Here is a 21,270-nt window from a genome sequence, read left to right on the forward strand (position 1 = left end):
GAGAGTGAGGAGAGAGTTAGAGAGAGTGAGGAGAGAGTTAGAGAGTGAGGAGAGGGTTAGAGAGAGTGAGGAGAGGGTTAGAGAGTGAGGAGAGGGTTAGAGAGAGAGAGGAGAGAGTTAGAGAGAGTGAGGAGAGAGTTAGAGAGAGTGAGGAGAGAGTTAGAGAGAGAGAGTGAGGAGGGTTAGAGAGAGAGAGAGTGAGGAGAGAGTTAGGGCGAGTGTTAGAGAGAGTGAGGAGAGCGTTAGAGTGAGGAGAGAGTTAGAGAGAGTGAGGAGAGAGTTAGAGAGAGAGTGAGGAGAGAGTTAGAGAGAGTGAGGAGAGGGTTAGAGAGAGAGTGAGGAGAGGGTTAGAGAGAGTGAGGAGAGGGTTAGAGAGAGTGAGGAGAGGGTTAGAGAGAGTGAGGAGAGGGTTAGAGAGAGTGAGGAGAGGGTTAGAGAGAGAGTGAGGAGAGGGTTAGAGAGAGAGTGAGGAGAGGGTTAGAGAGAGAGTGAGGAGAGGGTTAGAGAGAGAGTGAGGAGAGGGTTAGAGAGAGAGTGAGGAGAGGGTTAGAGAGAGAGAGTGAGGAGAGAGTTAGAGAGAGAGTGAGGAGTGGGTTAGAGAGTGAGGAGAGCATTAGAGAGAGAGTGAGGAGAGGGTTAGAGTGAGAGTGAGGAGAGGGTTAGAGAGAGAGAGAGTGAGGATAGAGAGTGAGGAGAGTTAGAGAGTGAGGAGAGAGTTAGAGAGAGAGTGAGGAGAGGGTTAGTGAGAGTGAGGAGAGGGTTAGAGAGAGAGTGAGGAGAGGGTTAGAGAGTGAGGAGAGGGTTAGAGAGAGTGAGGAGAGAGTTAGAGTGAGGAGAGAGTTAGAGAGAGGGAGGAGAGGGTTAGAGAGAGAGTGAGGAGAGGGTTAGAGAGTGAGGAGAGGGTTAGAGAGAGTGTGAGGAGAGGGTTAGAGAGAGAGTGAGGAGAGGGTTAGAGAGAGTGAGAGAGAGAGTTAGAGAGAGAGTGAGGAGAGAGTTAGAGAGAGAGGAGAGGGTTAGAGAGAGTGAGGAGAGGGTTAGAGTGAGAGAGTGTGAGGAGAGAGTTAGAGAAAGTGAGGATAGTGTTAGAGAGAGCTAGAGTGAGGAGAGAGAGACTGAGGAGAGAGTTACAGAGAGTGAGGAGAGAGTTAGAGAGAGAGTGAGGAGAGGGTTAGAGAGTGAGGAGAGCATTAGAGAGAGAGTGAGGAGAGGGTTAGAGTGAGAGTGAGGAGAGGGTTAGAAAGAGAGAGAGTGAGGAGAGTTAGAGAGTGAGGAGAGAGTTAGAGAGAGAGTGAGGAGAGGGTTAGTGAGAGTGAGGAGAGGGTTAGAGAGAGAGTGAGGAGAGGGTTAGAGAATGAGGGGAGGGTTAGTGAGAAGAGAGTTAGAGAGAGTGAGGAGAGGGTTAGAGAGAGAGTGAGGAGAGGGTTAGAGAGAGAGTGAGGAGAGGGTTAGAGAGAGAGTGGGGAGAGAGTTAGAGAGAGTGAGGAGAGAGTTAGAGAGTGAGGAGAGGGTTAGAGAGAGTGAGGAGAGGGTTAGAGAGTGAGTCAAGGGTTAGAGAGAGAGAGGAGAGAGTTCGAGAGAGTGAGGAGAGAGTTAGAGAGAGTGAGGAGAGAGTTAGAGAGAGAGTGAGGAGGGTTAGAGAGAGAGAGAGTGAGGAGAGAGTTAGGGAGAGTGTTAGAGAGAGTGAGGAGAGGGTTAGAGAGAGTGAGGAGAGAGTTAGAGAGAGTTAGAGAGAGAGTGAGGAGAGAGTTAGAGAGAGGGAGGAGAGTGAGGAGAGTGTTAGAGAGAGTGAGGAGAGGGTTAGAGAGAGTGAGTAGAGGGTTAGAGAGAGTGAGGAGAGGGTGAGTGAGAGAGTTAGAGAGTGAGGAGAGGGAGAGAGTGAGGACAGGGTTATAGAGAGAGAGTGAGGAGAGGGTTAGAGTGAGGAGAGGGTTAGAGAGAGAGTGAGGAGAGGGTTAGAGAGAGAGTGAGGAGAGGGTTAGAGAGAGTGAGGAGAGAGTTAGAGAGAGTGAGGAGAGAGTGAGAGAGAGGAGAGGGTTAGAGAGTGAGGAGAGGGTTAGAGAGTGAGGAGAGGGTTAGAGAGAGAGAGGAGAGAGTTCGAGAGAGTGAGGAGAGAGTTTGAGAGAGTGAGGAGAGTTAGAGAGAGAGTGAGGAGGGTTAGAGAGAGAGAGAGTGAGGAGAGAGTTAGGGAGAGTGTTAGAGAGAGTGAGGAGAGCGTTAGAGAGTGAGGAGAGAGTTAGAGAGAGTGAGGAGAGAGTTAGAGAGAGAGTGAGGAGAGAGTTAGAGAGAGAGTGAGGAGAGGGTTAGAGAGAGAAGAGAGAGAGTGAGGAGAGGGGTTAGAGAGAGTGAGGAGAGGGTTAGAGAGAGTGAGGAGAGAGTTAGAGAGTGAGGAGAGGGTTAGAGAGAGTGAGGAGAGGGTAAGAGAGTGAGGAGAGGGTTAGAGAGAGAGGAGAGAGAGTGAGGAGAGAGTTAGAGAGAGTGAGGAGAGAGTTAGAGAGAGAGAGTGAGGAGGGTTAGAGAGAGAGAGAGTGAGGAGAGAGTTAGGGCGAGTGTTAGAGAGAGTGAGGAGAGCGTTAGAGTGAGGAGAGAGTTAGAGAGAGTGAGGAGAGAGTTAGAGAGAGAGTGAGGAGAGAGTTAGAGAGAGTGAGGAGAGGGTTAGAGAGTGAGAGGAGGGTTAGAGAGAGTGAGGAGAGGGTTAGAGAGAGTGAGGAGAGGGTTAGAGAGAGTGAGGAGAGGGTTAGAGAGAGTGAGGAGAGGGTTAGAGAGAGTGAGGAGAGGGTTAGAGAGAGAGTGAGGAGAGGGTTAGAGAGAGAGTGAGGAGAGGGTTAGAGAGAGAGTGAGGAGAGGGTTAGAGAGAGTGAGGAGAGGGTTAGAGAGAGAGTGAGGAGAGGGTTAGAGAGAGAGAGTGAGGAGAGAGTTAGAGAGAGAGTGAGGAGTGGGTTAGAGAGTGAGGAGAGCATTAGAGAGAGAGTGAGGAGAGGGTTAGAGTGAGAGTGAGGAGAGTGTTAGAGAGAGAGAGAGTGAGGATAGAGAGTGAGGAGAGTTAGAGAGTGAGGAGAGAGTTAGAGAGAGAGTGAGGAGAGGGTTAGTGAGAGTGAGGAGAGGGTTAGAGAGAGAGTGAGGAGAGGGTTAGAGAGTGAGGGGAGGGTTAGAGATAGAGTGAGGAGAGGGTTAGAGAGAGTGAGGAGAGAGTTAGAGTGAGGAGAGAGTTAGAGAGAGGGAGGAGAGGGTTAGAGAGAGGTGAGGAGAGGGTTAGAGAGAGTGAGAGGGTTAGAGAGAGAGTGAGGAGAGGGTTAGAGAGAGAGAGTGAGGAGAGAGTTAGAGAGTGAGGAGAGAGTTAGAGAGAGGGAGGAGAGGGTTAGAGAAAGAGTGAGGAGAGGGTTAGAGAGTGAGGAGAGGGTTAGAGAGAGTGTGAGGAGAGGGTTAGAGAGAGAGTGAGGAGAGGGTTAGAGAGAGTGAGAGAGAGAGTTAGAGAGAGAGTGAGGAGAGAGTTAGAGAGAGAGGAGAGGGTTAGAGAGAGTGAGGAGAGGGTTAGAGTGAGAGAAAGTGAGGATAGGGTTAGAGAGAGCTAGAGTGAGGAGAGAGAGACTGAGGAGAGGGTTAGAGAGTGAGGAGAGCATTAGAGAGTGAGGAGAGGGTTAGAGTGAGGAGAGGGTTAGAAAGAGAGAGAGTGAGGAGAGTGAGGAGAGTTAGAGTGAGGAGAGAGTTAGAGAGAGAGTGAGGAGAGGGTTAGTGAGAGTGAGGAGAGGGTTAGAGAGAGAGTGAGGAGAGGGTTAGAGAGTGAGGGGAGGGTTAGTGAGAAGAGAGTTAGAGAGAGTGAGGAGAGGGTTAGAGAGAGAGTGAGGAGAGGGTTAGAGAGAGAGTGAGGAGAGGGTTAGAGAGAGAGTGAGGAGAGAGTTAGAGAGAGTGAGGAGAGAGTTAGAGAGTGAGGAGAGGGTTAGAGAGAGTGAGGAGAGGGTTAGAGAGTGAGGAGAGGGTTAGAGAGAGAGAGGAGAGAGTTCGAGAGAGTGAGGAGAGAGTTAGAGAGAGTTAGAGAGAGAGTGAGGAGGGTTAGAGAGAGAGAGTGAGGAGAGAGTTAGGGAGAGTGTTAGAGAGAGTGAGGAGAGCGTTAGAGAGTGAGGAGAGAGTTAGAGAGTGAGGAGAGGGTTAGAGAGAGAGTGAGGAGAGGGTTAGAGAGAGTGAGGAGAGGGTTAGAGAGAGTGAGGAGAGGGTTAGAGAGAGTGAGGAGAGGGTTAGAGAGAGTGAGGAGAGGGTTAGAGAGAGTGAGGAGAGGGTTAGAGAGAGAGTGAGGAGACGGTTAGAGAGAGTGAGGAGACGGTTAGAGAGAGAGTGAGGAGAGGGTTAGAGAGAGAGAGTGAGGAGAGAGTTAGAGAGAGAGTGAGGAGAGGGTTAGAGAGTGAGGAGAGCATTAGAGAGAGAGAGTGAGGAGAGGGTTAGAGTGAGAGTGAGGAGAGGGTTAGAGAGAGGAGAGTGAGGAGAGAGAGTGAGGAGAGTTAGAGAGTGAGGAGAGAGTTAGAGAGAGAGTGAGGAGAGGGTTAGAGAGTGAGGAGAGGGTTAGAGAGAGAGTGAGGAGGGTTAGAGAGAGCGAGGAGAGGGTTAGAGAGAGTTAGAGGGAGGAGAGAGTTAGAATGAGTGAGGAGACTTGGAGAGTGAGGAGAGTTAGAGAGAGTTTGAAAAGATAGAGTGAGAATGAGGACAGAGTTAAGGAGAGGACAGAGGGAGAGTTAGAGAGAGGGAGGAGAGAGTTAGCGAGAGAGAGTGAGGAGAGGGTTAGAGAGAGAGTGAGGAGAGTTAGAGAGTGAGGAGAGGGTTAGAGAGAGAGTGAGGAGAGAGTTAGAGAGAGAGAGAGGAGAGGGTTAGGAGAGAGTGAGGAGAGTTAGAGAGTGAGGAGAGGGTTAGAGAGAGTGAGGAGAGGGTTAGAGAGAGTGAGGAGAGTTAGAGAGAGTGAGGAGAGAGTTAGAGAGAGAGGAGAGGGTTAGAGACAGTGAGGAGAGAGTTAGAGAGAGAGAGAGAGTTAGAGAGAGTGAGGAGAGAGTTAGAGAGAGTTAGGAGAGAGTTAGAGAGAGAGAGAGTGAGGAGAGAGAGCGAGGAGAGAGTTAGAGTGAGGAGAGGGTTAGAGAGAGTGAGAGAGAGTTAGAAAGATAGAGAGTGAGGAGAGAGTTAGAGAGAGAGTGAGGAGAGAGTTAGAGAGAGAGTGAGGAGAGGGTTAGAGAGAGAGTGAGGAGAGGGTTAGAGAGAGTGAGGAGAGGGTTAGAGAGAGTGAGGAGAGGGTTAGAGAGAGTGAGGAGAGGGTTAGAGAGAGTGAGGAGAGGGTTAGAGAGAGTGAGGAGAGGGTTAGAGAGAGAGTGAGGAGAGAGTTAGAGAGAGTGAGGAGAGAGTTAGAGAGTGAGGAGAGGGTTAGAGAGAGTGAGGAGAGGGTTAGAGAGTGAGGAGAGGGTTAGAGAGAGAGAGGAGAGAGTTAGAGAGAGTGAGGAGAGAGTTAGAGAGAGTGAGGAGAGAGTTAGAGAGAGAGAGTGAGGAGGGTTAGAGAGAGAGTGAGGAGAGAGTTAGGGCGAGTGTTAGAGAGAGTGAGGAGAGCGTTAGAGTGAGGAGAGAGTTAGAGAGAGTGAGGAGAGAGTTAGAGAGAGAGTGAGGAGAGAGTTAGAGAGAGTGAGGAGAGGGTTAGAGAGAGAGTGAGGAGAGGGTTAGAGAGAGTGAGGAGAGGGTTAGAGAGAGTGAGGAGAGGGTTAGAGAGAGTGAGGAGAGGGTTAGAGAGAGTGAGGAGAGGGTTAGAGAGAGAGTGAGGAGAGGGTTAGAGAGAGAGTGAGGAGAGGGTTAGAGAGAGAGTGAGGAGAGGGTTAGAGAGAGAGTGAGGAGAGGGTTAGAGAGAGAGTGAGGAGAGGGTTAGAGAGAGAGAGTGAGGAGAGAGTTAGAGAGAGAGTGAGGAGTGGGTTAGAGAGTGAGGAGAGCATTAGAGAGAGAGGTGAGGAGAGGGTTAGAGTGAGAGTGAGGAGAGGGTTAGAGAGAGAGAGTGAGGATAGAGAGTGAGGAGAGTTAGAGAGTGAGGAGAGAGTTAGAGAGAGAGTGAGGAGAGGGTTAGTGAGAGTGAGGAGAGGGTTAGAGAGAGAGTGAGGAGAGGGTTAGAGAGTGAGGGGGGGTTAGAGATAGAGTGAGGAGAGGGTTAGAGAGAGTGAGGAGAGAGTTAGAGTGAGGAGAGAGTTAGAGAGAGGAGGAGAGGGTTAGAGAGAGAGTGAGGAGAGGGTTAGAGAGTGAGGAGAGGGTTAGAGAGAGTGTGAGGAGAGGGTTAGAGAGAGAGTGAGGAGAGAGTTAGAGAGAGAGGAGAGGGTTAGAGAGAGTGAGGAGAGGGTTAGAGTGAGAGAGAGTGAGGAGAGAGTTAGAGAAAGTGAGGATAGGGTTAGAGAGAGCTAGAGTGAGGAGAGAGAGACTGAGGAGAGAGTTACAGAGAGTGAGGAGAGAGTTAGAGAGAGAGTGAGGAGAGGGTTAGAGAGTGAGGAGAGCATTAGAGAGAGAGTGAGGAGAGGGTTAGAGTGAGAGTGAGGAGAGGGTTAGAAAGAGAGAGAGTGAGGAGAGTTAGAGAGTGAGGAGAGAGTTAGAGAGAGAGTGAGGAGAGGGTTAGTGAGAGTGAGGAGAGGGTTAGAGAGAGAGTGAGAAGAGGGTTAGAGAATGAGGGGAGGGTTAGTGAGAAGAGAGTTAGAGAGAGTGAGGAGAGGGTTAGAGAGAGAGTGAGGAGAGGGTTAGAGAGAGAGTGAGGAGAGGGTTAGAGAGAGAGTGAGGAGAGAGTTAGAGAGAGTGAGGAGAGAGTTAGAGAGTGAGGAGAGGGTTAGAGAGAGTGAGGAGAGGGTTAGAGAGTGAGGAGAGGGTTAGAGAGAGAGAGGAGAGAGTTCGAGAGAGTGAGGAGAGAGTTAGAGAGAGTGAGGAGAGAGTTAGAGAGAGAGTGAGGAGGGTTAGAGAGAGAGAGAGTGAGGAGAGAGTTAGGGAGAGTGTTAGAGAGAGTGAGGAGAGGGTTAGAGAGAGTGAGGAGAGAGTTAGAGAGAGTTAGAGAGAGAGTGAGGAGAGAGTTAGAGAGAGGGAGGAGAGTGAGGAGAGTGTTAGAGAGAGTGAGGAGAGGGTTAGAGAGAGTGAGGAGAGGGTTAGAGAGAGTGAGGAGAGGGTGAGAGAGAGTTAGAGAGAGAGTGAGGAGAGAGTTAGAGAGAGGGAGGAGAGTGAGGAGAGTGTTAGAGAGAGTGAGGAGAGGGTTAGAGAGAGTGAGGAGAGGGTTAGAGAGAGTGAGGAGAGGGTGAGAGAGAGAGTTAGAGAGTGAGGAGAGGGAGAGAGTGAGGACAGGGTTATAGAGAGAGAGTGAGGAGAGGGTTAGAGTGAGGAGAGGGTTAGAGAGAGAGTGAGGAGAGGGTTAGAGAGAGAGTGAGGAGAGGGTTAGAGAGAGTGAGGAGAGAGTTAGAGAGAGTGAGGAGAGAGTGAGAGAGAGTGAGGAGAGAGTTAGAGAGGAGAGGGTTAGAGACAGTGAGGAGAGAGTTAGAGAGAGAGAGAGGGTTAGAGAGAGTGAGGAGAGAGTTAGAGAGAGTTAGGAGAGAGTTAGAGAGAGAGAGAGTGAGGAGAGAGAGCGAGGAGAGAGTTAGAGTGAGGAGAGGGTTAGAGAGAGTGAGAGAGAGTTAGAAAGATAGAGAGTGAGGAGAGAGTTAGAGAGAGAGTGAGGAGAGAGTTAGAGAGAGAGTGAGGAGAGGGTTAGAGAGAGAGTGAGGAGAGGGTTAGAGAGAGTGAGGAGAGGGTTAGAGAGAGTGAGGAGAGGGTTAGAGAGAGTGAGGAGAGGGTTAGAGAGAGTGAGGAGAGGGTTAGAGAGAGTGAGGAGAGGGTTAGAGAGAGAGTGAGGAGAGAGTTAGAGAGAGTGAGGAGAGAGTTAGAGAGTGAGGAGAGGGTTCGAGAGAGTGAGGAGAGGGTTAGAGAGTGAGGAGAGGGTTAGAGAGAGAGAGGAGAGAGTTAGAGAGAGTGAGGAGAGAGTTAGAGAGAGTGAGGAGAGAGTTAGAGAGAGAGAGTGAGGAGGGTTAGAGAGAGAGAGAGTGAGGAGAGAGTTAGGGCGAGTGTTAGAGAGAGTGAGGAGAGCGTTAGAGTGAGGAGAGAGTTAGAGAGAGTGAGGAGAGAGTTAGAGAGAGAGTGAGGAGAGAGTTAGAGAGAGTGAGGAGAGGGTTAGAGAGAGAGTGAGGAGAGGGTTAGAGAGAGAGTGAGGAGAGGGTTAGAGAGAGTGAGGAGAGGGTTAGAGAGAGTGAGGAGAGGGTTAGAGAGAGTGAGGAGAGGGTTAGAGAGAGTGAGGAGAGGGTTAGAGAGAGAGTGAGGAGAGGGTTAGAGAGAGAGTGAGGAGAGGGTTAGAGAGAGAGTGAGGAGAGGGTTAGAGAGAGAGTGAGGAGAGGGTTAGAGAGAGAGAGTGAGGAGAGAGTTAGAGAGAGAGTGAGGAGTGGGTTAGAGAGTGAGGAGAGCATTAGAGAGAGAGTGAGGAGAGGGTTAGAGAGAGAGAGAGTGAGGATAGAGAGTGAGGAGAGTTAGAGAGTGAGGAGAGAGTTAGAGAGAGAGTGAGGAGAGGGTTAGTGAGAGTGAGGAGAGGGTTAGAGAGAGAGTGAGGAGAGGGTTAGAGAGTGAGGGGAGGGTTAGAGATAGAGTGAGGAGAGGGTTAGAGAGAGTGAGGAGAGAGTTAGAGTGAGGAGAGAGTTAGAGAGAGGGAGGAGAGGGTTAGAGAGAGAGTGAGGAGAGGGTTAGAGAGTGAGGAGAGGGTTAGAGAGAGTGTGAGGAGAGGGTTAGAGAGAGAGTGAGGAGAGGGTTAGAGAGAGAGTGAGGAGAGGGTTAGAGAGAGTTAGAGAGAGAGTGAGGAGAGAGTTAGAGAGAGAGGAGAGGGTTAGAGAGAGTGAGGAGAGGGTTAGAGTGAGAGAGAGTGAGGAGAGAGTTAGAGAAAGTGAGGATAGGGTTAGAGAGAGCTAGAGTGAGGAGAGAGAGACTGAGGAGAGAGTTACAGAGAGTGAGGAGAGAGTTAGAGAGAGAGTGAGGAGAGGGTTAGAGAGTGAGGAGAGCATTAGAGAGAGAGTGAGGAGAGGGTTAGAGTGAGAGTGAGGAGAGGGTTAGAAGAGAGAGAGTGAGGGGAGTTAGAGAGTGAGGAGAGAGTTAGAGAGAGAGTGAGGAGAGGGTTAGTGAGTGTGAGGAGGGGTTAGAGAGAGAGTGAGGAGAGGGTTAGAGAATGAGGGGAGGGTTAGTGAGAAGAGAGTTAGAGAGAGTGAGGAGAGGGTTAGAGAGAGAGTGAGGAGGGGTTAGAGAGAGGTGAGGAGAGGGTTAGAGAGAGAGTGAGGAGAGAGTTAGAGAGAGTGAGGAGAGAGTTAGAGAGTGAGGAGAGGGTTAGAGAGAGTGAGGAGAGGGTTAGAGAGTGAGGAGAGGGTTAGAGAGAGAGGAGAGAGTTCGAGAGAGTGAGGAGAGAGTTAGAGAGAGTGAGGAGAGAGTTAGAGAGAGAGTGAGGAGGGTTAGAGAGAGAGAGAGTGAGGAGAGAGTTAGGGAGAGTGTTAGAGAGAGTGAGGAGAGGGTTAGAGAGAGTGAGGAGAGAGTTAGAGAGAGTTAGAGAGAGAGTGAGGAGAGAGTTAGAGTGAGGGAGGAGAGTGAGGAGAGTGTTAGAGAGAGTGAGGAGAGGGTTAGAGAGAGTGAGGAGAGGGTTAGAGAGAGTGAGGTGAGGGTGAGAGAGAGAGTTAGAGAGTGAGGAGAGGGAGAGAGTGAGGACAGGGTTATAGAGAGAGAGTGAGGAGAGGGTTAGAGTGAGGAGAGGGTTAGAGAGAGAGTGAGGAGAGGGTTAGAGAGAGAGTGAGGAGAGGGTTAGAGAGAGTGAGGAGAGAGTTAGAGAGAGTGAGGAGAGAGTGAGAGAGAGGAGAGGGTTAGAGAGTGAGGAGAGGGTTAGAGAGTGAGGAGAGGGTTAGAGAGAGAGAGGAGAGAGTTCGAGAGAGTGAGGTGAGAGTTCGAGAGAGTGAGGAGAGTTAGAGAGAGAGTGAGGAGGGTTAGAGAGAGAGAGAGTGAGGAGAGAGTTAGGGAGAGTGTTAGAGAGAGTGAGGAGAGCGTTAGAGAGTGAGGAGAGAGTTAGAGAGAGTGAGGAGAGAGTTAGAGAGAGAGTGAGGAGAGGGTTAGAGAGAGAGTGAGGAGAGGGTTAGAGAGAGAGAGTGAGGAGAGAGTTAGAGAGAGAGTGAGGAGTGGGTTAGAGAGTGAGGAGAGCATTAGAGAGAGAGTGAGGAGAGGGTTAGAGTGAGAGTGAGGAGAGGGTTAGAGAGAGAGAGAGTGAGGATAGAGAGTGAGGAGAGTTAGAGAGTGAGGAGAGAGTTAGAGAGAGAGTGAGGAGAGGGTTAGTGAGAGTGAGGAGAGGGTTAGAGAGAGAGTGAGGAGAGGGTTAGAGAGTGTGGGGAGGGTTAGAGATAGAGTGAGGAGAGGGTTAGAGAGAGTGAGGAGAGAGTTAGAGTGAGGAGAGAGTTAGAGAGAGGGAGGAGAGGGTTAGAGAGAGAGTGAGGAGAGGGTTAGAGAGTGAGGAGAGGGTTAGAGAGAGTGTGAGGAGAGGGTTAGAGAGTGAGTGAGGAGAGGGTTAGAGAGAGAGTGAGGAGAGGGTTAGAGAGAGTTAGAGAGAGAGTGAGGAGAGAGTTAGAGAGAGAGGAGAGGGTTAGAGAGAGTGAGGAGAGGGTTAGAGTGAGAGAGAGTGAGGAGAGAGTTAGAGAAGGTGAGGATAGGGTTAGAGAGAGCTAGAGTGAGGAGAGAGAGACTGAGGAGAGAGTTACAGAGAGTGAGGAGAGAGTTAGAGAGAGAGTGAGGAGAGGGTTAGAGAGTGAGGAGAGCATTAGAGAGAGAGTGAGGAGAGGGTTAGAGTGAGAGTGAGGAGAGGGTTAGAAAGAGAGAGAGTGAGGAGAGTTAGAGAGTGAGGAGAGAGTTAGAGAGAGAGTGAGGAGGGGTTAGTGAGAGTGAGGAGAGGGTTAGAGAGAGAGTGAGGAGAGGGTTAGAGAATGAGGGGAGGGTTAGTGAGAAGAGAGTTAGAGAGAGTGAGGAGAGGGTTAGGAGAGAGTGAGGAGAGGGTTAGAGAGAGAGTGAGGAGAGGGTTAGAGAGAGAGTGAGGAGAGAGTTAGAGAGAGTGAGGAGAGAGTTAGAGAGTGAGGAGAGGGTTAGAGAGAGTGAGGAGAGGGTTAGAGAGTGAGGAGAGGGTTAGAGAGAGAGAGGAGAGAGTTCGAGAGAGTGAGGAGAGAGTTAGAGAGAGTGAGGAGAGAGTTAGAGAGAGAGTGAGGGAGGGTTAGAGAGAGAGAGAGTGAGGGAGAGAGTTAGGGAGAGTGTTGAGAGAGTGTGGAGAGGGTTAGAGAGAGTGAGGAGAGAGTTAGAGAGAGTTAGAGAGAGAGTGAGGAGAGAGTTAGAGAGAGGGAGGAGAGTGAGGAGAGTGTTAGAGAGAGTGAGGAGAGGGTTAGAGAGAGTGAGTGTGAGGGTTAGAGAGAGTGAGGAGAGGGTGAGAGAGAGAGTTAGAGAGTGAGGAGAGGGAGAGAGTGAGGACAGGGTTATGAGAGAGAGTGAGGAGAGGGTTAGTGTGAGGAGAGGGTTAGAGAGAGAGTGAGGAGAGGGTAGAGTGAGAGTGTGAGGAGAGGGTTAGAGAGAGTGAGGAGAGAGTTAGAGAGAGTGAGGAGAGGAGTGAGAGAGTGGAGAGGGTTAGAGAGTGAGGTGAGGGTTAGGGTGAGGGGGTTAGAGAGAGAGGAGAGAGTTCGAGAGAGTGAGGAGAGAGTTCGAGAGAGTGAGGAGAGTTAGAGAGAGAGTGAGGAGGGTTAGAGAGAGAGAGAGTGAGGAGAGAGTTAGGGAGAGTGTTAGAGAGATTGAGGAGAGCGTTAGAGAGTGAGGAGAGAGTTAGAGAGAGTGAGGAGAGAGTTAGAGAGAGAGTGAGGAGAGAGTTAGAGAGAGAGTGAGGAGAGGGTTAGAGAGAGAGTGAGGAGAGGGTTAGAGAGAGTGAGGAGAGGGTTAGAGAGAGTGAGGAGAGGGTTAGAGAGAGTGAGGAGAGGGTTAGAGAGAGTGAGGAGAGGTTAGAGAGTGAGGAGAGGGTTAGAGAGAGTGAGGAGAGGGTTAGAGAGTGAGAGAGGGTTAGAGAGAGAGAGGAGAGTGAGGGTTGAGTGAGGGTGAGTGAGGAGAGTTAGAGAGAGAGAGTGAGGGTGTGGTGAGAGTGTGAGGAGAGAGTTAGGAGAGTGTTAGAGAGTGAGTGAGAGATGTTAGAGAGTGAGGAGAGAGTTAGAGAGTGAGGAGAGTTAGAGAGTGAGGAGAGTTAGAGAGAGTGAGGAGAGGGTTAGAGAGTGAGGAGAGCATTAGAGAGAGAGTGAGGAGAGGGTTAGAGTGAGAGTGAGGAGAGGGTTAGAAAGAGAGAGAGTGAGGAGAGTTAGAGAGTGAGGAGAGAGTTAGAGAGAGAGTGAGGAGAGGGTTAGTGAGAGTGAGGAGAGGGTTAGAGAGAGAGTGAGAAGAGGGTTAGAGAATGAGGGGAGGGTTAGTGAGAAGAGAGTTAGAGAGAGTGAGGAGAGGGTTAGAGAGAGAGTGAGGAGAGGGTTAGAGAGAGAGTGAGGAGAGGGTTAGAGAGAGAGTGAGGAGAGAGTTAGAGAGAGTGAGGAGAGAGTTAGAGAGTGAGGAGAGGGTTAGAGAGAGTGAGGAGAGGGTTAGAGAGTGAGGAGAGGGTTAGAGAGAGAGAGGAGAGAGTTCGAGAGAGTGAGGAGAGAGTTAGAGAGAGTGAGGAGAGAGTTAGAGAGAGAGTGAGGAGGGTTAGAGAGAGAGAGAGTGAGGAGAGAGTTAGGAATGAGTGTTAGAGAGAGTGAGGAGAGGGTTAGAGAGAGTGAGGAGAGAGTTGAGAGAGTTAGAGAGAGAGTGAGGAGAGAGTTAGAGAGAGGGAGGAGAGTGAGGAGAGTGTTAGAGAGAGTGAGGAGAGGGTTAGAGAGAGTGAGGAGAGGGTTAGAGAGAGTGAGGAGAGGGTGAGAGAGAGAGTTAGAGAGTGAGGAGAGGGAGAGAGCGAGGACAGGGTTATAGAGAGAGAGTGAGGAGAGGGTTAGAGTGAGGAGAGGGTTAGAGAGAGAGTGAGGAGAGGGTTAGAGAGAGAGTGAGGAGAGGGTTAGAGAGAGTGAGGAGAGAGTTAGAGAGAGTGAGGAGAGAGTGAGAGAGAGTGAGGAGAGAGTTAGAGAGAGAGGAGAGGGTTAGAGACAGTGAGGAGAGAGTTAGAGAGAGAGAGAGGGTTAGAGAGAGTGAGGAGAGAGTTAGAGAGAGTTAGGAGAGAGTTAGAGAGAGAGAGAGTGAGGAGAGAGAGCGAGGAGAGAGTTAGAGTGAGGAGAGGGTTAGAGAGAGTGAGAGAGAGTTAGAAAGATAGAGAGTGAGGAGAGAGTTAGAGAGAGAGTGAGGAGAGAGTTAGAGAGAGAGTGAGGAGAGGGTTAGAGAGAGAGTGAGGAGAGGGTTAGAGAGAGTGAGGAGAGGGTTAGAGAGAGTGAGGAGAGGGTTAGAGAGAGTGAGGAGAGGGTTAGAGAGAGTGAGGAGAGGGTTAGAGAGAGTGAGGAGAGGGTTAGAGAGAGTGAGGAGAGGGTTAGAGAGAGAGTGAGGAGAGAGTTAGAGAGAGTGAGGAGAGAGTTAGAGAGTGAGGAGAGGGTTAGAGAGAGTGAGGAGAGGGTTAGAGAGTGAGGAGAGGGTTAGAGAGAGAGAGGAGAGAGTTAGAGAGAGTGAGGAGAGAGTTAGAGAGAGTGAGGAGAGAGTTAGAGAGAGAGAGTGAGGAGGGTTAGAGAGAGAGTGAGGATGAGAGTTAGGGCGAGTGTTAGAGAGAGTGAGGAGAGCGTTAGAGTGAGGAGAGAGTTAGAGAGAGTGAGGAGAGAGTTAGAGAGAGAGTGAGGAGAGAGTTAGAGAGAGTGAGGAGAGGGTTAGAGAGAGAGTGAGGAGAGGGTTAGAGAGAGAGTGAGGAGAGGGTTAGAGAGAGTGAGGAGAGGGTTAGAGAGAGTGAGGAGAGGGTAGAGAGAGTGAGGAGAGGGTTAGAGAGAGAGTGAGGAGAGGGTTAGAGAGAGAGTGAGGAGAGGGTTAGAGAGAGAGTGAGGAGAGGGTTAGAGAGAGAGTGAGGAGAGGGTTAGAGAGAGAGTGAGGAGAGGGTTAGAGAGAGAGAGTGAGGAGAGAGTTAGAGAGAGAGTGAGGAGTGGGTTAGAGAGTGAGGAGAGCATTAGAGAGAGAGTGAGGAGTGGGTTAGAGAGAGAGAGAGTGAGGATAGAGAGTGAGGAGAGTTAGAGAGTGAGGAGAGAGTTAGAGAGAGAGTGAGGAGAGGGTTAGTGAGAGTGAGGAGAGGGTTAGAGAGAGAGTGAGGAGAGGGTTAGAGAGTGAGGGGAGGGTTAGAGATAGAGTGAGGAGAGGGTTAGAGAGAGTGAGGAGAGAGTTAGAGTGAGGAGAGAGTTAGAGAGAGGGAGGAGAGGGTTAGAGAGAGAGTGAGGAGAGGGTTAGAGAGTGAGGAGAGGGTTAGAGAGAGTGTGAGGAGAGGGTTAGAGAGAGAGTGAGGAGAGGGTTAGAGAGAGAGTGAGGAGAGGGTTAGAGAGAGAGTGAGGAGAGGGTTAGAGAGAGAGTGAGGAGAGAGTTAGAGAGAGAGGAGAGGGTTAGAGAGAGTGAGGAGAGGGTTAGAGTGAGAGAGAGTGAGGAGAGAGTTAGAGAAAGTGAGGATAGGGTTAGAAGCTAGAGTGAGGAGAGAGAGACTGAGGAGAGAGTTACAGAGAGTGAGGAGAGAGTTAGAGAGAGAGTGAGGAGAGGGTTAGAGAGTGAGGAGAGCATTAGAGAGAGAGTGAGGAGAGGGTTAGAGTGAGAGTGAGGAGAGGGTTAGAAAGAGAGAGAGTGAGGAGAGTTAGAGAGTGAGGAGAGAGTTAGAGAGAGAGTGAGGAGAGGGTTAGTGAGAGTGAGGAGAGGGTTAGAGAGAGAGTGAGGAGAGGGTTAGAGAATGAGGGGAGGGTTAGTGAGAAGAGAGTTAGAGAGAGTGAGGAGAGGGTTAGAGAGAGAGTGAGGAGAGGGTTAGAGAGAGAGTGAGGAGAGGGTTAGAGAGAGAGTGAGGAGAGAGTTAGAGAGAGTGAGGAGAGAGTTAGAGAGTGAGGAGAGGGTTAGAGAGAGTGAGGAGAGGGTTAGAGAGAGAGAGGAGAGAGTTCGAGAGAGTGAGGAGAGAGTTAGAGAGAGTGAGGAGAGAGTTAGAGAGAGAGTGAGGAGGTTAGAGAGAGAGAGAGTGAGGAGAGAGTTAGGGAGAGTGTTAGAGAGAGTGAGGAGAGGGTTAGAGAGAGTGAGGAGAGAGTTAGAGAGAGTTAGAGAGAGAGTGAGGAGAGAGTTAGAGAGAGGGAGGAGAGTGAGGAGAGTGTTAGAGAGAGTGAGGAGAGGGTTAGAGAGAGTGAGGAGAGGGTTAGAGAGAGTGAGGAGAGGGTGAGAGAGAGAGTTAGAGAGTGAGGAGAGGGAGAGAGTGAGGACAGGGTTATAGAGAGAGAGTGAGGAGAGGGTTAGAGTGAGAGAGGGTTAGAGAGAGAGTGAGGAGAGGGTTAGAGAGAGAGTGAGGAGAGGGTTAGAGAGAGTAAGGAGAGAGTTAGAGAGAGTGAGGAGAGAGTGAGAGAGAGGAGAGGTTAGAGAGTGAGGAGAGGGTTAGAGAGTGAGGAGAGGGTTAGAGAGAGAGAGGAGAGAGTTCGAGAGAGTGAGGTGAGAGTTCGAGAGAGTGAGGAGAGTTAGAGAGAGAGTGAGGAGGGTTAGAGAGAGAGAGAGTGAGGAGAGAGTTAGGGAGAGTGTTAGAGAGAGTGAGGAGAGCGTTAGAGAGTGAGGAGAGAGTTAGAGAGAGTGAGGAGAGAGTTAGAGAGAGAGTGAGGAGAGGGTTAGAGAGAGAGTGAGGAGAGGGTTAGAGAGAGAGAGTGAGGAGAGAGTTAGAGAGAGAGTGAGGAGTGGGTTAGAGAGTGAGGAGAGCATTAGAGAGAGAGTGAGGAGAGGGTTAGAGTGAGAGTGAGGAGAGGGTTAGAGAGAGAGAGAGTGAGGATAGAGAGTGAGGAGAGTTAGAGAGTGAGGAGAGAGTTAGAGAGAGAGTGAGGAGAGGGTTAGTGAGAGTGAGGAGAGGGTTAGAGAGAGAGTGAGGAGAGGGTTAGAGAGTGAGGGGAGGGTTAGAGATAGAGTGAGGAGAGGGTTAGAGAGAGTGAGGAGAGTTAGAGTGAGAGGAGAGAGTTAGAGAGAGGGAGGAGAGGGTTAGAGAGAGAGTGAGGAGAGGGTTAGAGAGTGAGGAGAGGGTTAGAGAGAGTGTGAGGAGAGGGTTAGAGAGAGAGTGAGGAGAGGGTTAGAGAGAGAGTGAGGAGAGGGTTAGAGAGAGTTAGAGAGAGAGTGAGGAGAGAGTTAGAGAGAGAGGAGAGGGTTAGAGAGAGTGAGGAGAGGGTTAGAGTGAGAGAGAGTGAGGAGAGAGTTAGAGAAAGTGAGGATAGGGTTAGAGAGAGCTAGAGTGAGGAGAGAGAGACTGAGGAGAGAGTTACAGAGAGTGAGGAGAGAGTTAGAGAGAGAGTGAGGAGAGGGTTAGAGAGTGAGGAGAGCATTAGAGAGAGAGTGAGGAGAGGGTTAGAGTGAGAGTGAGGAGAGGGTTAGAAAGAGAGAGAGTGAGGAGAGTTAGAGAGTGAGGAGAGAGTTAGAGAGAGAGTGAGGAGAGGGTTAGTGAGAGTGAGGAGAGGGTTAGAGAGAGAGTGAGGAGAGGGTTAGAGAATGAGGGGAGGGTTAGTGAGAAGAGAGTTAGAGAGAGTGAGGAGAGGGTTAGAGAGAGAGTGAGGAGAGGGTTAGAGAGAGAGTGAGGAGAGGGTTAGAGAGAGAGTGAGGAGAGAGTTAGAGAGAGTGAGGAGAGAGTTAGAGAGTGAGGAGAGGGTTAGAGAGAGTGAGGAGAGGGTTAGAGAGTGAGGAGAGGGTTAGAGAGAGAGAGGAGAGAGTTCGAGAGAGTGAGGAGAGAGTTAGAGAGAGTGAGGAGAGAGTTAGAGAGAGAGTGAGGAGGGTTAGAGAGAGAGAGAGTGAGGAGAGAGTTAGGGAGAGTGTTAGAGAGAGTGAGGAGAGGGTTAGAGAGAGTGAGGAGAGAGTTAGAGAGAGTTAGAGAGAGAGTGAGGAGAGAGTTAGAGAGAGGGAGGAGAGTGAGGAGAGGGTTAGAGAGAGAGTGAGGAGAGGGTTAGAGAGAGTGAGGAGAGGGTTAGAGAGAGTGAGGAGAGGGTTAGAGAGAGTGAGGAGAGGGTTAGAGAGAGTGAGGAGAGAGTTAGAGAGTGAGGAGAGGGTTAGAGAGAGTGAGGAGAGGGTTAGAGAGTGAGGAGAGGGTTAGAGAGAGGAGAGAGAGTGAGGAGAGAGTTAGAGAGAGTGAGGAGAGAGTTAGAGAGAGAGAGTGAGGAGGGTTAGAGAGAGAGAGAGTGAGGAGAGAGTTAGGGCGAGTGTTAGAGAGTGAGGAGAGCGTTAGAGTGAGGAGAGAGTTAGAGAGAGTGAGGAGAGAGTTAGAGAGAGAGTGAGGAGAGAGTTAGAGAGAGTGAGGAGAGCGTTAGAGAGTGAGGAGAGAGTTAGAGAGAGTGAGGAGAGGGTTAGAGAGAGTGAGGAGAGGGTTAGAGAGAGTGAGGAGAGGGTTAGAGAGAGTGAGGAGAGGGTTAGAGAGAGTGAGGAGAGGGTTAGAGAGAGAGTGAGGAGAGGGTTAGAGAGAGAGTGAGGAGAGGGTTAGAGAGAGTGAGGAGAGGGTTAGAGAGAGAGTGAGGAGAGGTTAGAGAGAGAGTGAGGAGAGGGTTAGAGAGAGAGAGTGAGGAGAGAGTTAGAGAGAGAGTGAGGAGTGGGTTAGAGAGTGAGGAGAGCATTAGAGAGAGAGTGAGGAGAGGGTTAGAGTGAGAGTGAGGAGAGGGTTAGAGAGAGAGAGAGTGAGGATAGAGAGTGAGGAGAGTTAGAGAGTGAGGAGAGAGTTAGAGAGAGAGTGAGGAGAGGGTTAGTGAGAGTGAGGAGAGGGTTAGAGAGAGAGTGAGGAGAGGGTTAGAGAGTGAGGGGAGGGTTAGAGATAGAGTGAGGAGAGGGTTAGAGAGAGTGAGGAGAGAGTTAGAGTGAGGAGAGAGTTAGAGAGAGGGAGGAGAGGGTTAGAGAGAGAGTGAGGAGAGGGTTAGAGAGAGAGTGAGAGGGTTAGAGAGAGAGTGAGGAGAGGGTTAGAGAGAGAGAGTGAGGAGAGAGTTAGAGAGTGAGGAGAGAGTTAGAGAGAGGAAGGAGAGGGTTAGAGAGAGAGTGAGAGAGGGTTAGAGAGTGAGGAGAGGGTTAGAGAGAGTGTGAGGAGAGGGTTAGAGAGAGAGTGAGGAGAGGGTTAGAGAGAGTGAGAGAGAGAGTTAGAGAGAGAGTGAGGAGAGAGTTAGAGAGAGAGGAGAGGGTTAGAGAGAGTGAGGAGAGGGTTAGAGTGAGAGAAAGTGAGGATAGGGTTAGAGAGAGCTAGAGTGAGGAGAGAGAGACTGAGGAGAGGGTTAGAGAGTGAGGAGAGCATTAGAGAGTGAGGAGAGGGTTAGAGTGAGGAGAGGGTTAGAAAGAGAGAGAGTGAGGAGAGTGAGGAGAGTTAGAGTGAGGGAGAGTTAGAGAGAGAGTGAGGAGAGGGTTAGTGAGAGTGAGGAGAGGGTTAGAGAGAGAGTGAGGAGAGGGTTAGAGAGTGAGGGGAGGGTTAGTGAGAAGAGAGTTAGAGAGAGTGAGGAGAGGGTTAGAGCGAGAGTGAGGAGAGGGTTAGAGAGAGAGTGAGGAGAGGGTTAGAGAGAGAGTGAGGAGAGAGTTAGAGAGAGAGAGAGGGTTAGAGAGAGTGAGGAGAGAGTTAGAGAGAGTTAGGAGAGAGTTAGAGAGAGAGAGAGTGAGGAGAGAGAGCGAGGAGAGAGTTAGAGTGAGGAGAGGGTTAGAGAGAGTGAGAGAGAGTTAGAAAGATAGAGAGTGAGGAGAGAGTTAGAGAGAGAGTGAGGAGAGAGTTAGAGAGAGAGTGAGGAGAGGTTAGAGAGAGAGTGAGGAGAGGGTTAGAGAGAGTGAGGAGAGGGTTAGAGAGAGTGAGGAGAGGGTTAGAGAGAGTGAGGAGAGGGTTAAAGAGAGTGAGGAGAGGGTTAGAGAGAGTGAGGAGAGGGTTAGAGAGAGAGTGAGGAGAGAGTTAGAGAGAGTGAGGAGAGAGTTAGAGAGTGAGGAGAGGGTTAGAGAGAGTGAGGAGAGGGTTAGAGAGTGAGGAGAGGGTTAGAGAGAGAGAGGAGAGAGTTAGAGAGAGTGAGGAGAGAGTTAGAGAGAGTGAGGAGAGAGTTAGAGAGAGAGAGTGAGGAGGGTTAGAGAGAGAGTGAGGAGAGAGTTAGGGCGAGTGTTAGAGAGAGTGAGGAGAGCGTTAGAGTGAGGAGAGAGTTAGAGAGAGTGAGGAGAGAGTTAGAGAGAGAGTGAGGAGAGAGTTAGAGAGAGTGAGGAGAGGGTTAGAGAGAGAGTGAGGAGAGGGTTAGAGAGAGAGTGAGGAGAGGGTTAGAGAGAGTGAGGAGAGGGTTAGAGAGAGTGAGGAGAGGGTTAGAGAGAGTGAGGAGAGGGTTAGAGAGAGAGTGAGGAGAGGGTTAGAGAGAGAGTGAGGAGAGGGTTAGAGAGAGAGTGAGGAGAGGGTTAGAGAGAGAGTGAGGAGAGGTTAGAGAGAGAGTGAGGAGAGGGTTAGAGAGAGAGAGTGAGGAGAGAGTTAGAGAGAGAGTGAGGAGTGGGTTAGAGAGTGAGGAGAGCATTAGAGAGAGAGTGAGGAGAGGGTTAGAGAGAGAGAGAGTGAGGATAGAGAGTGAGGAGAGTTAGAGAGTGAGGAGAGAGTTAGAGAGAGAGTGAGGAGAGGGTTAGTGAGAGTGAGGAGAGGGTTAGAGAGAGAGTGAGGAGAGGGTTAGAGAGTGAGGGGAGGGTTAGAGATAGAGTGAGGAGAGGGTTAGAGAGAGTGAGGAGAGAGTTAGAGTGAGGAGAGAGTTAGAGAGAGGGAGGAGAGGGTTAGAGAGAGAGTGAGGAGAGGGTTAGAGAGTGAGGAGAGGGTTAGAGAGAGTGTGAGGAGAGGGTTAGAGAGAGAGTGAGGAGAGGGTTAGAGAGAGAGTGAGGAGAGGGTTAGAGAGGAGTGAGGAGAGGGTTAGAGAGAGAGTGAGGAGAGAGTTAGAGAGAGAGGAGAGGGTTAGAGAGAGTGAGGAGAGGGTTAGAGTGAGAGAGAGTGAGGAGAGAGTTAGAGAAATTGAGGATAGGGTTAGAGAGAGCTAGAGTGAGGAGAGAGAGACTGAGGAGAGAGTTACAGAGAGTGAGGAGAGAGTTAGAGAGAGAGTGAGGAGAGGGTTAGAGAGTGAGGAGAGCATTAGAGAGAGAGTGAGGAGAGGGTTAGAGTGAGAGTGAGGAGAGGGTTAGAAGAGAGAGAGTGAGGAGAGTTAGAGAGTGAGGAGAGAGTTAGAGAGAGAGTGAGGAGAGGGTTAGTGAGAGTGAGGAGAGGGTTAGAGAGAGAGTGAGGAGAGGGTTAGAGAATGAGGGGAGGGTTAGTGAGAAGAGAGTTAGAGAGAGTGAGGAGAGGGTTAGAGAGAGAGTGAGGAGAGGGTTAGAGAGAGAGTGAGGAGAGGGTTAGAGAGAGAGTGAGGAGAGAGTTAGAGAGAGTGAGGAGAGAGTTAGAGAGTGAGGAGAGGGTTAGAGAGAGTGAGGAGAGGGTTAGAGAGAGAGAGGAGAGAGTTCGAGAGAGTGAGGAGAGAGTTAGAGAGAGTGAGGAGAGAGTTAGAGAGAGAGTGAGGAGGGTTAGAGAGAGAGAGAGTGAGGAGAGAGTTAGGGAGAGTGTTAGAGAGAGTGAGGAGAGGGTTAGAGAGAGTGAGGAGAGAGTTAGAGAGAGTTAGAGAGAGAGTGAGGAGAGAGTTAGAGAGAGGGAGGAGAGTGAGGAGAGTGTTAGAGAGAGTGAGGAGAGGGTTAGAGAGAGTGAGGAGAGGGTTAGAGAGAGTGAGGAGAGGGTGAGAGAGAGAGTTAGAGAGTGAGGAGAGGGAGAGAGTGAGGACAGGGTTATAGAGAGAGAGTGAGGAGAGGGTTAGAGAGAGAGTGAGGAGAGGGTTAGAGAGAGAGTGAGGAGAGGGTTAGAGAGAGTGAGGAGAGAGTTAGAGAGAGTGAGGAGAGAGTGAGAGAGAGGAGAGGGTTAGAGAGTGAGGAGAGGGTTAGAGAGTGAGGAGAGGGTTAGAGAGAGAGAGGAGAGAGTTCGAGAGAGTGAGGTGAGAGTTCGAGAGAGTGAGGAGAGTTAGAGAGAGAGTGAGGAGGGTTAGAGAGAGAGAGAGTGAGGAGAGA

At 50.5% G+C, this 21,270-nt stretch overlaps 1 protein-coding gene across 1 annotated transcript in view; it reads right to left on the reverse strand.

Annotated features, from left to right (window-relative positions):
* The window catches only part of LOC140411296 (oxysterol-binding protein 1-like), a 238,302-nt gene that overhangs the window by 117,160 nt on the left and 99,872 nt on the right, over positions 1-21,270 (reverse strand).

The sequence above is a fragment of the Scyliorhinus torazame genome, chromosome 4 (genome assembly GCF_047496885.1).
Source record: "Scyliorhinus torazame isolate Kashiwa2021f chromosome 4, sScyTor2.1, whole genome shotgun sequence".
Classification (NCBI taxonomy): domain Eukaryota; kingdom Metazoa; phylum Chordata; class Chondrichthyes; order Carcharhiniformes; family Scyliorhinidae; genus Scyliorhinus; species Scyliorhinus torazame.